General features: G+C 45.4%; 1 non-coding gene across 1 annotated transcript; it reads left to right on the forward strand.

The window, feature by feature from the left end:
- The first annotated feature begins 214 nt into the window (after nucleotides 1-214).
- LOC116536824 lies at nucleotides 215-318 on the forward strand. The gene has a single exon (XR_004262811.1). It is a non-coding gene; the product is annotated as a small nucleolar RNA U13 (small nucleolar RNA).
- Nucleotides 319-16951: the final 16633 nt, after the last annotated feature.

Here is a 16951-nt window from a genome sequence, read left to right on the forward strand (position 1 = left end):
TGAACCCAGGAGGCGGAGGTTGCAGTGAGTCGAGATCGTGTGATTACACTCCAGCCTGGGCGACAGGGCAAGACTCCATCTCAAAAAAAAAAAATTCTTTCTGAGAAACTGGGTCTGTCAGCCACATGCTTCAGCCTTTAGAGGTGGGTTTGCATATACCAGCTGTTGTGGAACATTTGCTGAGCCAGGCAGGAGCTGAAGAACCAAAACGTTGATCCTTTTGTGGTTCCTAAGCATGATGATTGGGTGTTCATGTGCTTATGTGAGATGTGCCTCTATCAAACTTTGTTACAACATCAGCACATTATTCATCTGATATGAAAAAAAAAGAAAGAAAGAAATGGCTAAGGGGAATGAAGCATCTGTGCGTGAAATCCCAGAGTGGCCAACATCTATGTGGGGTGGTATTATACCTCTGTTAGTTGCTTGTGGACCTCCGCATGAGTAGCGGGACATCCCAAAAACGCAGAAGGAATTACTACCTGAAAGCCATATAGTGCACTGTGGTAGGGGAGGATGGTGGATAACCTATCCAGTGGGCTAGCCACTTCTCTGGGCTGTTCATTTGGCATCAGCGGCCCAGCTAGCAGCAGAAGCGAAAACTAAATGGCTAGGGGAAGAATTGCAATGAGAAAAAGACGTGTGACTTTCGACTTCTCTCCTTGCATCTCACATAATGAAGAAAATTGACGACCAAGAGAACAAAAATTAAAACCTTAGCCTGTAGATAGATTGGTCCGCAAAGGAGGAATGAAATGGAAATGACCAGAAATCAGAGCTGCCATACCTAAGCCCGATTGGGATGTGAAAACTTGAAATCCCTGGGAATGTTGCAGAGAGGAATATTCCAATGACATAGAAGTCATAGCTGGATAGGGGAATGAAGATCATTGGCAAGCTCGCCCCTCATGCACAGTGAAAGCTGAACAACTCCAGCAAAATGGGAGTCGACCAATCCAGGAGACTCTCGCTATCAGGGTATATCACCCTCACTATCACTATCTCACTGCGACAGAACTCATAAAGATTGCAAAGATGTTTAAACAACCACCTAAGGAACCACTGACCTCTTGGATGGTCCGATTGTGAGACACAGGGTTTTTCTTTAGCTGAGAATCAAGCAGAGAAAAATGAGTAACATCATTACCCATCCAGCCCTGCGGTGACACCTTTATAACCCAGGAAGAATAATCTTGTGGAATGGATTATTCTAGCTATGAGAGAGGCTTGGCCTAATGAAAAAGATTTACCATGAGGGACTACCTGCTGGTGGTCAATCAAATAGGCCCTGGGGCTTCTCTGGGAATTAGGAATGAGGCAAGCCTGATAGAGCAGTTTGTACTGCCAGGGTGAAAAAGAAATTGCTACAGCATGCACCAAGAGAATGCTATGGCCCTTTGCTGTCTTTGTTCAGGCCTGGAGTGGAACAAGATGCGTATGATGTGGGACAAGCCATTGCAAATTTGGAAAAAACTGAGCAAACCAGGCACGGGGTAAGCTTGGGAACCCGATGAGGGCTAGCAAAAGGGAAAAAGAAAATCTCACAGCAAGAAAGACGAAAAAAAAGGAAAGGGACAGAGATAAGAAGCACATGTTAAGTAAATGTGGCATGATTTACTGGGAGCAGAAACTCCCTAATAAAAAATAGACAAACAACCTACTGCTGTATTAGCAGCCTCATAGAGGAAACTACAGCCTGAACAGCCATTTCACTGCTTCTTTTCTGCCCCTCCTGCAGAAGAGGAAGACTCGACCTCTTCTTGTAATGCCCCAGCCTATCAGGGTGGATCCCACCCAGGCTCCAAAATTAGTAGGGCTGAGGTTAATCCCATGTTTGACCAATAGGGGGCGACCAGAAGCCCCATATTGAGCTCATCATTTTCTGGTCCTGAGAAATAAGAAGACAATTGCCTTACTAGATACCGGGATGGAATGTACTTTAATCCATGTACACATTCAGAAAGACCCCTTGGTCAATGTGCTGCCATTGATGGTTATGGGGGACAAAAGATCCCGGTAAAAAGGACTTTAATACATCTCAGTTTGGGGAAAGTGTCCCCTGCCCCATATATGGTGTCTACTTCCTCTATTCCATAAAATATTTTAGGCATGGATATTCTGTTAGGAAAGACTGTGTAAACCTCAGTGGGAGAATTCAGATTAAAGGTGGGTATAGTACAGGTATTCTCAGAGGAGGTCAAAATGGAAACCCGTACAATTCTCTGGCCCTAGGCAGGCTGTCAATGTTAAACAATACAAATTCCTGAGGAGCATGCTGTAGTAAGTGCAGCTATTGAGGAACTTAAAAGGTCCATATTATCTGGCCAGCTCAAAGCAAAATTATCAGTTCCATCTGGCCTGCATGCAAACTAGACCGTTCCTGGCTGATGACTGCGGGTTACCGGAAATTGAACAAGGAAACCCTGGCTATACAAGCTGCAGTTTCTTAAATTACTCAGGTAGCCAACCACATCGTGTCTGTCCTGGGTGCACATCACACTGTCTTAGATTTGGCTAATACCTTTTTCTGCATTCTACCGTACAAATAATCACAAAACGAATTTGCTTTTACCTGGCAACGTTTCCAGTGTACCTTTCAAGTGTTGCCCTAGGGCTATTTCACACTCCTACAGTTTGTCACCTGATGATAGCTAGAGACTTGTCTTTGTTCTCATTCCTAACTTCTCTTTTTTGGTCTTCTTATATTTATAATATGATGTTAACCTCTGAGATGTTCATATGTATTAGGAAAGTCTCAGGGCATTGTGCAGTCTTCTGGAACAAGGATAGGAAATCAACCCTTCAGAAGATCCAGGGCCCAGGGCCTGCAGTGAAGTTTTAGGGGTTACACAGTGGGGTAAGATTCCTTTGATATTGGGTACATTAATGGACAAAGTCCAATAACTTCCAACTCTGAAAACAGCAGAGAAATCCAAACATTTGTGGGTCTTTTAGGATATTAGAGAGCATTTATCTCACCCTTAGCCCAATGTTTGAGGCCACTATATGGACTTATTAGAAAAAGGACACATTGACACTGGGACACATCGCAGCAGGGAGCTTTGAGCAGGCTAAAGTGCCAGTATAGCAGGCAAAAGCCTCAGGCACCCCTTTAGAAGGAGTAGCAATGACTTTGGATGTTACTGCTACTCCTGTGGGCAAGAGTTGGGCCTTATGGCAACCACAGTATGGTAAATCAATCCCTTTAAGATTCTGGTCACATTTATGGAAAGGAGCAAAACCGGATACTGAAAGAGGAGATTCTCCCTGACCCCTTCATAGGCCTTATGATGGGGTGCCTTGCTTACTCAGCCCATAGCTCTCAACTCCTTGTGGGATGGGGAGCATGCAGGTGAGCAAATGTAAGAGCCAGGGCAAGTGCTTTTGGGTGCTGGCAGGAGCAAAACACTGTGCATGCCCCAAGGCAGTGTCTAAGGGTGATAAAACACCTATGGCCTCCAAAGCCCCAGAGGCCATGTGTTACAGTGAACTCTTTTAGCTTTACTGTCTGCAGATGGCTTAAGTAAGTGTTTAACAGCTCAGTGGACCCTCTGCCTTTTCGTGACGGCAGAGGGTTAGTATGACAGCCCTTTGTATCCCGAGCTCTTGTCCAGCGTCCAGGAAAAATCAGATTGCACAAACGATTTGAAGGATAGCAAATGCGGGGGATTTTATTGCCGATGGAAGTGGGCTGTGAACAGGAAGAGGAGCTGGAAAGAGGAAGCAGTGGGAGGGTATTCTTCCCTGAAATCTGGCCGTCTTTGGCCAGACTATTCTCCAAAGTCCTGCCTTCAAGCCATCCCTCTGAAGTCAAACTGCTTCTCTCCAATGTTCAGCTGCTTCTTTTCTTCTCCCCTTCTCTGCTCTCTGCCAGTGAAGCGTGGGTTTTTTATGGGTACAGAATGGGGAGCAGGGTGGGCCAGGGGTGGTTTTGGAAAGGGCAACATTTGAGCAGGAAAATGGGGATGTAAAGTTCTCACTTTGGGCTGTGGTTCCAGGCTTGAAGGCGGGGCCCTCGACAGGAACTCCACCCTTTTCTGCCTAGAATTTCTCGGCCTCCTGTCCCTATCAATACTCTCCCATTGAACAAGGGCTAGCAGTGTTTAATGCTTTACAGCAGGTGGAGTCATTGGCAAAGACCCTTCCCGTGACTGTGAGAACCGGTCTACCAATCAAGGGATAGATAGAAGGATTATTTAAATCACCCACCTCCTTTTAAATCTCAAACATCTACTTTGAATAAATGGCATGCCTATTTGCAACAATGAAGTGTCCTGGTAACCAATCCCTTACGGCCAGAATCGCATGCTGTGTTAGGCCTTGTTACATGTGAGCAACCAACCTCTTTGCCCCTTCCTACTCCAGTGCCTAGCACAATAAGAAAAGGAGTGAGCATCCCTGACCATGCTTGGTATACAGATGGCTCCAGCAAGGGAAGCCCCTGTACTTGGACCGCTGTTGCTATGTGACCACAAACTGATACAATCTGGGTTGATATTAAGTACCCACCACAATGGGCTCAGTTGCAAGCTGCTTGGTTAATAATCACATATAGGCCCTGGCCCCTGGCTCTTTGCACTGATAGCTGGGCTACATTCAAAGGCCTAATTATGTGGCTAACCCGGTGGGAACAAAAAAAAATGAATGTTTATGCACAGACCCATATAAGGCATAAACATGTGGCAGGACATACAGAGAAGCGGCAACACCCTGCAGCTGATGAAAGAGTTGGTACGTCACGTAATGGTACACAATAGGACTCAGTTCCAGGAAATATAGAAGCTGACACTCTAAGAACAATTAGAAGCATTGTGCTGTCACAAGCCAAGGAATAGAGACCTGGGTACATAACAAAAGTAGTGATAGAAGTGCAAGAGTAGGCTGGGAAATAGCCAAGAAGGCAGGATTGCCCTTAAAATATAGCAACCTCCCAATAGCTTTTAAAAATGTTGATATGGTTTAGCTTTGTGTCCCCACCCAAATCTCATGTCAAATTGTAATTCCCACATGTCAGGGAGGTGACTGGATCATGGGGGCGGTTTCCTCCATGCTGTTCTCATGATAGTGGATGAGTTCTCACGAGATATGATGGTTTAAAGGTGTTTGGCAGTTCCCTCCTTACTCACTTTCCCTCCTGCCACCATGTGAAGAAGGTCTTTGCTTCCTCTTCACCTTTTGCCATGATTGTAAGTTTCCTGAGGCCTCCCCAGCCAAGTGGAGCTGTGAGTCAATTGAGCTTCTTTCCGTTATAAATTGTGCAGTCTCAGGTAGTTCTTTATACCAGTGTGGAAATGGACTAATACAAATGTTTACCACATTCTTTTTTTTTTGGAGATGGAGTATTGTTGCCCAGGCTGGAGTGCAGTGGCATGATCTCCACTCACTGCAACCTCTGCCTCCCAGGTTCAAGTGATTCTCCTGCCTCAGCCTCCTGAGTACCTAGGACTACAGGTGCGTGCCACCATGCCTGGATAATTTTTTGTATTTTTATTAGAGACAGGGTTTCACTGTGTTAGCCAGGATGGTCTCGATCTCCTGACCTTGTGATCCGCCCACCTTGGCCTCCCAAAGTGCTGGGATTACAGGCATGAGCCACTGCACCCAGCCTACCACATTCTTGATTGCATCCACACTGTATACCATATCATGCAAGGCACACTGATAGGGCTGTCTACCCTATAACAGATCAGCAAGTGAATTTTATATATATATATATTATATATATATATATAAAATATATATACTATATATATTATATATACTATATATAATATATATAGTATATATATTATATATATATATATATCTTGACTTTTTCTAAGTCAAGACAAAAAGTATGTATTGGCCTGTGTAGATACTGCTACTGAACTGCTGTAAGTTTGTCCTTGTAAGTGAGCTAATCAAGCCAGTACTATTAAAGGTTTAGAGGCTCTCAGTACTATGTATGGATATCCTTGACACATTGACAGAAACCAAAAGATCCATTTTGCTGGACATGATGTCCAGGACTGGGCCAGGAAACACAACAGATCATGGCACTTTCATCTCCCATGTAACCTCCAAACATCAGGGTTAACAAAAAGGAAAACTGGTCTTCTGAAAGCACAAATTCAAAGTTTCCTGGGGAGGCCGGGCGCGGTGGCTCATGCTTGTAATCCCAGCACTTTGGGAGGCCAAGGTGGGAGGATCACTTGAGGTCAGGAATTCGAGACTAGCCTGGCCAACATGGCGAAACCCCATCTCTAATTTAAAAATACAAAAATTAGCCGGATGTGGTAGCATGCACCTGTAATCCCAGCTACTCGGGAGGCTGAGGCAGGAGAATCACTTGAACCTGGGAGGCGGAGGTTGCAGTGAGCTGAGAGCATGCCACTGCACTCTAGTCTGAGTGACAGAGCAAGACTCTGTCTCAAAAAAAAAAATTTCCTAGGGAAACCTACGGTATTAGTCCATTCTCACATTGCTATAAAGAAATACCTGAGACAGGTCGGGCATGGTGGCTTACGCCTGTAATCCCAGCACTTTGGGAGGCCGAGACAGGTGGATCACGAGGTCAGGTATTCAAGACCAGCCTGGCTAACATGGTGAAACCCGTCTCTACTAAAAATACAAAAAAAATTAGCTGGGTGTGGTGGTGTGCACCTGTAATTCCAGCTACTCAGGAGGCTGAGGCAGGAGAATCTCTTGAACGCGGGAGGTGGAGGTTGCAGTGAACCAAGATCACACCACTGCACTCCAGCCTAGGTGACAGAGGGAGACTCCATCTCAAAAAAAAATACCTGAGACTGGGTAACTAGAAAAAGGATTCATTGGCTTACTGTTCTGCAGGCTATACAGGAAGCATAGCAGCTTCTGCTTTGAGGGAGGCCTCTGAAGTTTCTGATCATGGTGGAAGGCAAAGGGGGCACAAGCATCTCACATGGCAGGAGCAGGAGCAAGAGAGAGACAGGGAGGAGGTGCCACACACTTTTAAGCAACCAGATCTCATAAGAGCTCACTCACTGTTGTGAGAACAGCATGAAGGGGGTGGGGTTAAACCATTCATGAGTAACCCATCCCCTTGATCCAATCACCTCCCACCAGGCCCCACCTCCAACACTGGGGATTACAATTGGACAAGAGATTTGGTGGAGATATAGATCCAAACCATATCACCTATCACCTACCTTGCTAGAGTGGATGCATGTGTTATCTGCAGGCTTTATTTATTTAACTTCAGCCAAAGTGGGGATGCTTGCTCCATATGACTGGTTAGGACCACCGTAACCCTAGCCTACCACTGTTTGCATACAGGTAACTGAGAAGACTGCTTTGCTCCCAAACCTGGGTGACAACCAGCATATTTTGCACACAACGACACTGACAGATACTCTATCAGGGGAGAGGACACTGCACTGGGGCTTAGAATGGCAAATACCCCCAGGCTGGATAGGCTTTTTCCTGCCATAGATGGAGAAATATTCTCAACAGTTAGAGTGGTTCCCATTTATCCTATTGAATACTAGACCCATGATCACCCACTATAAATGGTCAGGGGAAACAGTATCCTAGGCAAACTAACACAGGAACAGAAAACCAAATGCCGCATGTTCTCACTTGTAAATGGGAGCTAAACACTGAGTACACATGGACACAAAGAAGGGAACAACAGACACCAGGACCTACTTAAGGGTGGAGGGAGGGAGGATTGCAACACTACCTATCAGGTACTAAGCTTCTTGCCTGGGTGGTGAAATAATCTGTACGCCAAACTCCTGTGACATGCAATTTACCTATATAAGAAACCTGCACATGTACCACTGAACCTAAAAGTTAAAAAAAAAAAAAAAAAAGCACAAATTCAAACTTTCCTAGAGACACCAACCTTGCAAAGGTGGATGAATATGTGATCTGAAGCCCTTATTTCTTTAACTTCACTCAAAGGGATGAGGTGCCTGCCCCACAGGACAGATTGGGACCTCCATTCCCCAAGCCTACTGTTGTTCACATACGGGAACTGCTTTGCTTTCAGATCTGGTTGACACCCACCATATTTTCTGCATGAAGATACTGACAGACATTCTACCAGGGGAGGATCCGGATAGTGTACTGGGGCTTAGAATGGCAAATACTCCTAGGCTGGATAGGCTATTTCCTGCCAGAGAGGGGGGAATATCCTCAACAGTTAGCATGGTTCCCATTGATCTTATTGAATACTGGTCCCCGATCACTCGCTATAAATGGTCAGGGGAAACACGCATACCCCATGGTAGGTGAGCTCTCTAATGTGGTGTACTCTCAATCAAATTACTTTAACCACAGCTTCTGACACTTCATCCCCTGGGCAACATGGATGGCATATGGCCCCATTCCCTTTACAAAAGCCAAGAGCTGTCTCTATACTAACTACTCTAAATGAATGGACTGATGTCATTCTAATAGATGGAGAAGAACTTTCCTTGCAAGTACCCACTAAGTTTGTTTCCTTTCATCCTTAATTGTCATGTTCTGTCAGTACTATCACCAGTTGCCACCTATGGGCCCAAGACTATGCTGCTGGCTCACAGAAAAACATCTGTTGGGGCCAGGCACAGTGGGAGGCTGAGGCAGGTGGATCACTGGAGCTCAGGAGTTCGAGACCAGCCTGGCCAACACGGTGAAACCTCATCTCTACTAAAAATGCAAAAATTAGCAGGTTGTGGTGGCAGGCACCTATAATCCCAGCTACTCAGGAAGCTGAGGCAGGAGAATCACTTGAGCCTGGGAGGTGGAGGTTGCAGTGAGCCGAGATCGCACCACTGCACTCCAGCCTGGGTGACAGATCGAGACTCCGTCTCAAAATAAAAATAAAAAGATATTGGTTGGATATCCAACCTCAGGCCACTCTTCTGTGTTTGTGGCATGCTGTGGTGGGTATCTCCCTTCCAAGGACAAGATTGGAGAGAATATATAACATAAATGACCAATTTCTCAGACTGAACACCCATTTTGAATGCCTTAGTTGTTACTGGCTTTATCACTGGCCTTGGTCCTGGGGCACCTGGTGGCAGAAGCTACTTCTTGGTTTAGGTGCTGTGCTCCTGTGTTGCTTATTATCCTGGTTTTGCCTTTATTGTTGCTGCAGCGTCTCCCTCCAATGAAGCCAGTGAGCTGCTGCTACGGCTATATGATATCAAGCACCCTCCCTCTAGATCCAGGGACTATCAAGGAACAGATGGGCAAGTGAGATTGCGAGGACCAGTACTGAGGAGTGGAGTGTAGGTACACAGCCTGCTGCATGGTTGGAGTGATTTCATCTTGAAGGGAAAACATTATGATGACAGATGTTTGACTCCCGCATACCAAAGTATTCTGCAACAAGGTCTTTAAACACTGCCCGTAGCACAGATAACGTCTCATAAAGATCCTTATCTAATCTCTCCGGAGGTCAGGAGTTTCCACAAGAAAGTGTGAAGTATGGCCAGGTGCTCATGTTTTAGCCTGTGTCCCAGATTTCTCAGCAGATGGCCTAAGCTACTTCCCTATAGAAAGTATACTTTCGGCCGGGCGCGGTGGCTCACGCCTGTAATCCCAGCACTTTGGGAGGCCGAGGCAGGTGGATCACTTGAGGTCAGAAGTTCGAGACCAGCCTGGCCAACACAGTGAAATCCCATCTCTACTAAAAATACAAAAATTTAGCCAGGCATGGTGGCTCGCGCCTGTAGTCCCAGCTACTCGGGAAGCTGAGGCAGAAGAATCGCATGATCCCAGGAGGCAGAGGTTGCAGTGAGCCGAGATCGAGCCATTGCACTCCAGCCCAGGCGACAGAGTGAGACTCTATCTCAGAAAAAAACCAGGATACTTTCTGGAGGATGGGTGTGGGTTCCACCCTCTTGCAGCCACTGGAGACATAGCTTCTGTTCATAGGTCCCCATTAAATGTTTCTTTCTGAGAAACTGGATTTGTCAGCCTCTTTGGCCTCTCAGTGCCCTTGGCCTTTGAGTGTAGGTTTACATAGGCCTGCTCACCACGGAACAATACCAATGTGGCCAATATATTGTCGTTATTTCTAGAGCAATTACTACAACAGTAGAAAATAAAATATTACAAAGTGTTGTCTTCCTGTCTTCCTTCCTTCTTTTCTTACTTTTTGAGATGGAGTCTCACTTTATCACTTAGGCTGGAGTGCAGTGCCATGATCTCCACTCACTGCAATCTCCACCTCCCGGGTTCAAGCCATTCTCCTGCCTCAGCCTCCTGAGTAGCTAGGATTACAGGCACCTGCTACCACGCCCAGGCAATTTTTGTATTTTTAGTAGAGATAGGGTTTCACCATGTTGGCCAGGGTAGTCTTGAACTCCCGACCTCAGGTCATCCACCTGCCTTGGCCTACCAAAGTGTTGGGATTACAGGCATGAGCCACCGCGACTGGCCTGCTGATCTCTTTCTGATGCATTCTTTCCATCTCCATCTCTCTAAACCCTCTCTAACAGACTCTCAGACTTTCCTCTCCCTCCTACACGCTCTTCCTTTTCTTTTGTCTCTCTATGCTCCTCATCTCTTGGTTAAAGATGTTGGCTGCTACCTCTCTAGCCAATGTCCAAATCCTAATGCAACAACAAACATGGCTAGTGACATCTGCCTTTAAGTACTTGTCACATACTGAGGGACTCCAGCAGGGTCCTAACACCCTGCCAAGTCACCTGTGCATCATCCACTTCCAGCCTCCAGTGAAACAATCCACTATAAACCACCTCTGGAGACGTGGCACCAACTACCAGGGAGGCAGCCAGCGAAAGATGAGGAACTCTCAGCATCTTATTTCTGCTCGGGACCAAGGTTCCTGAACTGGAAAGGGCCCATCTGCCCAGCCCTCCCCACCACCCCTACAATACTGCAGGGTTTCACAAAGATGTTTTTTTTCACTACTGACACCTACAAGCTTCTCACTTTTGTGAAACAAACATTGTAAAGGTTTTTTTTTTTTTTTTTTTTTTTTTTTTTTTTTTTTTTTTTTTGAGACGGAGTTTCGCTCTTGTTACCCAGGCTGGAGTGCAATGGCGCGATCTCGGCTCACCGCAACCTCCGCCTCCTGGGCTCAGGCAATTCTCCTGCCTCAACCTCCTGTGTAGCTAGGATTACAGGCACGTGCCACCATGCCCAGCTAATTTTTTGTATTTTTAGTAGAGACGGGGTTTCACCATGTTGACCAGGATGGTCTCAATCTCTTGACCTCGTGATCCACCCGCCTCGGCCTCCCAAAGTGCTGGGATTACAGGCGTGAGCCACCGCGCCCAGCCAAGAGGAAATTTTTTAACTCATATTTTTTAGTTAGAAAAACACCATCTTGGGCTGGGCATGGTGGCTGTAATCCCAGCACTTGGGAGGCCAAGGTGAGCAGATCACATGAGGTCAGGAGTTCGAGACCAGCCTGGTCAACATGGTGAAACCCAGTCTCTACTAAAAACACACAATTTAGCCAGGCATGGTGGCACACACCTGTAATAGCAGCTACTCAGGAGGCTGAGGCAGGAGAATTGCTTGAACCTAGGAGGCGGAGTTCAGTGAGCGGAGTGCAGTGAGTCAAGATTGCGCCACTGCACTCCAACCTGGGTGACAGAGAGACTCAGTCTCAAAAAGAAAGAAAGAGAGAGAAGGAAGGAAGGAGGGAAGGGAAAAGAGAAAGAAAGAGAGAGAGAGAGAGAGAAAGAAAGAAAGTAAGAAAGGAAGGAAGGAAGGAAGGAAGGAAGGAAGGAAGGAAGGAAGAAAGAAGGAAAGAAGGAAAGAAAGAAAGAGAAAGAAAGAAAGAAAAAGAAAGAAAGATCAACAGAGGCAGAGACAGAGTGGGCTACTGTGCTTGGTAAGGCGGGATGGAAAGTCTCCTGCCTGAGGCACACCCACCCAACTAACAGGTGAAACTGGAGCGAATCAATGAGGATGTAAGTCAGGGATCTGGTTACTCTAGCATCTCTCTGTAGGACCCCTTGCCCTGCCATCAGTCCCACTTAGATCCCCGACTGTCCTTCCTCCAGGACAAATTCACATATCTAGTGGACTCCACGGAGAGCCCTCCCAAGGCAAAAAGTCAGGAACTGCAGGCAAATGCTTCCCTCCCACTGCACAGGCCTGGGGAAGACTGGGAAGGGGCTAAGGGAAGTAGAGAAACTGCCCTCTCTGCCCAAGAGCAACAGACACATCTGCAGGGCAGGAGTGAGGGACCCACATCTGACACACTTGGGATTGGGCTTCGGAAAGTATCCCCTCCCTGTGCTGTTTGTGTCTCAGCAGGTGATTTTGTCCAAGCCTCTTCCCCCAGGTACCAGGATGTACCAGCTGCACTAGCAGGTTCAAAGGCCTCAGGGGACAACCCTGTGTCCCAGATTTCTCAGCAAATGGTCTAAGCTACTTTGCTTTTCAGCTCTGCAGGCTGAAAGGAATTACCCCTAGGGGCCAGGGGCCAATGAAGCTGTGGGAACTTCTGGGCCAAAGGAGGAAGAGCACTTGATGAATTATTCAAGATTTGATGGATATTGGCATCTGAATTTTGCTATCGGCAGGCAGTGCAGATCTCAACGTTCACCTGAAAAAGATGCTGAGCCTGGGCACCAGTGCCACCACCTTTCAAGGATGCTGTGCTTGGTGGTCCGGCTGGGTTGGGCTGCTGTCATAGAAACCCAAGTTACACAGCCCCACTAACACATCGGTTTTGCCAGAAGGTTCAGGCCATAGGGCTGGGCCACCATCTGGACATTAAGCCCCCAGGTGCTGAGGAGGTTGCTGATGCAAAAAAAAGGAGCAGCAAGGTCACTGAAAGTAGAGAGTGTTTCAGCCAAGGATGCTCATAAATTCAGTCCTTCACTCAGCCCACCCTGCCTATCCTTCAGAGGCTCAGCTGAGAAGCTATTCACCTCCACTCCCATTCTTCCAGTCTCTGGACTAGCCCAGTTTCACAGAAACGCCTCCTGAAATGGATAATCTGATTCCACACCATGAATTTATCCTAGCTTGATAAATCAGCTAGAAAGCCTGATTTATCAGCCTAAGAGCACCAGGAACAAACCCGTAATCTGACAGTGCCAAGCTTATTAACCCTTTGCAATGAGGGAGGCTGCACACCAGAAGGACCATGGAATGTCTCACCAAACAAGGAAAGGATAAAGATCTTATAGTGTCCAAGGAAAGGATGAAACTTATGTGAAATTATGCAAACCCTGCCACATCTGCCCATGCCATGTTGTCTACCAAGTTTACTAATTGTGAGGAGCACATCTGTGTATCTACTTCTAACGCAGAGTTTCTCAGTCTCAAAGCTATTGACATTTTATGCTGGATAATTCTTTGTTGTGAGGGCTGTCTTGTTTAGCAGCAACTCTGACCTCCACCCACTAGATGCCAGTGCACTCCCAGTCCCAGCTATGACAAATGAAAATTTCCTAGACATTGCCAAATGTCCCTTGGAAAGCAAAATTACCCCTGGTTGAGAACCACTGCTCTAATAGTTTATTGATAGTGGTAGTGAGTATAAGTAAAAGGTTTTGTGGAATGGCTTCTATTTTTAGGAAAAAAAAATATTAAATGAGGGGCACATTAAAATAACAAATTTGTGGTTAAAGGTAAGCTCATTGTTAAAATTAAAAAATAATTTCAGCCAGGTGAGGTGGCTCACGCCTGTAATTCCAACACTTTGGGAGGCTGAGGTGGGCAGATAACAAGGTCAGGCGCTTGAGACCAGCCTGGTCAATATGGTGAAATCCCGTCTCTACTAAAAAATACAAAAATTAGCCGGGCGTGGTGGCAAATGTCTATAGTCCCAGCCACTTGGGAGGCTGAGGCAGAAGAATTGCTGGAACCCAGGAGGCGGAAGTTGCTGTGAGTTGAGATTGCACCACTGCACTCCAGACTGGGAGACAGAGCGAGACTCCATCTTAAAATAATAATAATAATAATAGTAGGTCAGGCTCAGTGGCTCACTCCTGTAATCTTAGCACTTTGGGAGGCCAAGACGGGAGGCCTGAGGTCAGGAGTTCAAGACCAGCCTGGGCAACATGGGGAAACCCTGGTCTCTACTAAAATACAAAAAATTAGCCAGGCGTGATGGTGCATGCCTGTAGTCCCAGCTACTCAGGAGGCTGAGGCATGAGAATTGCTTGAACCCAAGAGGTGGAGATTGCAGTAAGCCAAGATTGCGCCACCGCCTTCTAGCATGAGTGACAGAACGAGATCCTGTCTCAAAACAAACAAACAAACAAAATAGTCGGCCCAGCACAGTGGCTCATGCCTGTAATCCCAATACTTTGGGAGGCCAAGGTGGGCAGATCACTTGAGGTCAGGAATTTGAGACCAGCCTGGGTAACATGGTAAAATGCTGTCTCTACTAAAAATATAAAAATTAGCCACATGTGGTGGCACTCACCTGTAGTGCCAGCTACTTGGGAGGCTGAAGCACTAGAATCTCTTGAACCTGGGGGCAGAGGTTGCAGTGAGTTGAGATCACGCCACTGCACTCCAGCCTGGGCCACAGAGCTAGACCGTGTCTCAAAAAAAAAAAAAAAAAGCATTTACGATAGCATCAAAAATGTGAAATACCTAAGGTTCAATTTGACAAAGGATGTGCAAGACCTGTACACTGAAAATTACAGAATTGCTGAGAGAAACTAAGACCCAAATAAATGAAGAGCTATACCTTGTTCATAGGCTGAAAGAGTTGATATTGTTTAGATGTCAATTCTCCCCAAATTTAATCTATGGGTTTAACACAATATCAATCAGAACTCTACCAAGATTTTTGGTAAAAATGGCAAGCTGATTCTGAAATTTATATAGAAATGCAAAGGATCAAGAGTAGAAAAAACAACTCTTAAAAGAAGGAAAACAAAGCTAGAGGGTTTAACACTACCCGACTCAATAATTATTACAAAGCTGTAGTAATCAACACTGTGTGATACTGGTATTAAAATCAAATAGATAAATAGAGCAAAGTAGATACTCCAGACATAAACCCATACATATATGGACAGCCCTTTTTTAAGGTGCAAAGGCAGTGATGAAGAAAGGATAGCCTTTTCCACAAATGGTGCTGGAACAACTAGATAGCTTTATGCAAAAGAATGTGCCTGGATTTCTACCTCACACATCACATACAAAAATTAACTCCAAATGGATTTTAGACCTACATGTAAAACCTAAGCATATAAAACTTCTAGAAGAAATGACAGGAAATAAAGTTTGTGACCTTGGATCAGGCAAAGATTTCTTACATACGACACCAAAAGCACAACCCAGAGAACAAATTGATAAATTGGATTTCATCGAAAGAAACAAACAAAAAATCTGCTCTTTAAAGGACACAGTTAAGAGAATGAAAAAAAAAAAAAGCCACGTGTTAGGGAAAAGAATTTTTGTAAAGCATGTAACCGTTAAAGGACTTGTATCCACAATATAGAAAGGACTCGCAAAACTCAAATATAAGAAAGTAACCCAATAAAAAAGCCAAAAAGATTTGAGCAGAAAATATATAGATAACAAATATGTACATGAAAAGCTACCCAACATCATTGTCATTAGAGATATATAAAAATATAAAGATATGCCGCGATACACTCATTAAAATGGCTAAATTTAGGCCAGGTGCAGTGGCTCACACCCTAGTCCCGGCACTTTGGGAGGCCGAAGCAAGAGGATCACTTGAGTCCAGGAGTTCAAGATCAGCCTGGGGCAACTTGGTGAAAACCCATCTCTACCAAAAATACAAAAATTAGCTGTGCATGGTGGCTCATGCCTGTAGTCCCAGCTCTTCAGGCTGGGATGGGAGAATCGTTCAGACCCAGGAGGCAGTGACCCACTGCACTCCAGCCTGGGTGACAGAGCAAGACTCTGTCTCAAAAAAAAAAAAAGGCCAATGATAGCAAATGTTGGCATAGATGTGTGGGAGCTGGGATTCTCATACACAGCTATTTGGAATGTAAAATGGTACAAAGGTATTTTAAAAAACCTTTACAGATAATAACAAAATCTCTCCAGTGATGATCTATTATGCCAGAAATACTTCTAAGTTGGCCAGGCATGGTGGCTTACACCTGTAATCTTAACATTTTCGGAGGCCAGGGAGGGAAGATTCCTCGAGGCCAGGACTTGAGACCAGCATGGACAACATCTGCCTCCCTGTCTCTACAAAAAATAAAAATATATGTAAAAAAAGAATGAAAGTCTAAGTTATTGAACCATAAAACTGGCAGATATATTTTTCTTTTTCTTTTCTTTGTTTTATTATTATTATTATTTTGGTTTTTGTTTTTTGGCTCTTTTTTTTTTTTTTTTTGATACGGAGTCTTGCTCTGTCGCCCAGGCTGGAGTGCAGTGGCACAATCTCAGTTCACTGAAACCTCTGCCTCCCAGGTTTGAGCAATTCTTGTGCCTCAGCCTCCAAAGAAGCTGGGATTACAGGCACATACCACCATGCCCAGCCAATTTTTGTATTTTTAGTAGAGACAGAGTTTCACCATGTTAGCCAGGCTGGTCCCAAACTCCTAGCCTCAGGTAATCCACCCGCCCTGGCCTCCCAAAGCGCTGGGATTACAGGTGTGAGCCACTGTGCGCAGCCTGACAGATATATTTTTCTGATGTCTTACTTGACAGCAATGGTTTACCTTGAGGAAGACAACACCATCGCCCACATCTTGGGTTTTCCCACTCTTTTCAAGTGATATAGTTGCTATTTGTGCAATATTTCATCAGTGTAAAGTTTACTTCTTTTTTTTTTTTTTTTTTTTTTTTGAGACAGGGTCTTGCTCTGTTGCCTAGGCTGGCATGCAGTGGTGCAATCTCAGCTCACTGCAACCTCTGCCTCCCAGGTTCAAGCAATTTTCCTGCCTTAGCCTCCCAAGTAGCTGGGACTACAGGTATGCGCCACCACCCCTGGCTAATTTTTGTATTTTTAGTAGACAGGGTTTCATCATGTTGACCAGGCTGATCTCGAACTCCTGGGCTCAGGTGA

Source organism: Sapajus apella, unplaced genomic scaffold, assembly GCF_009761245.1.
Source record: "Sapajus apella isolate SASKATOON/1434 unplaced genomic scaffold, GSC_monkey_1.0 scaffold103, whole genome shotgun sequence".
Lineage (NCBI taxonomy): Eukaryota > Metazoa > Chordata > Mammalia > Primates > Cebidae > Sapajus > Sapajus apella.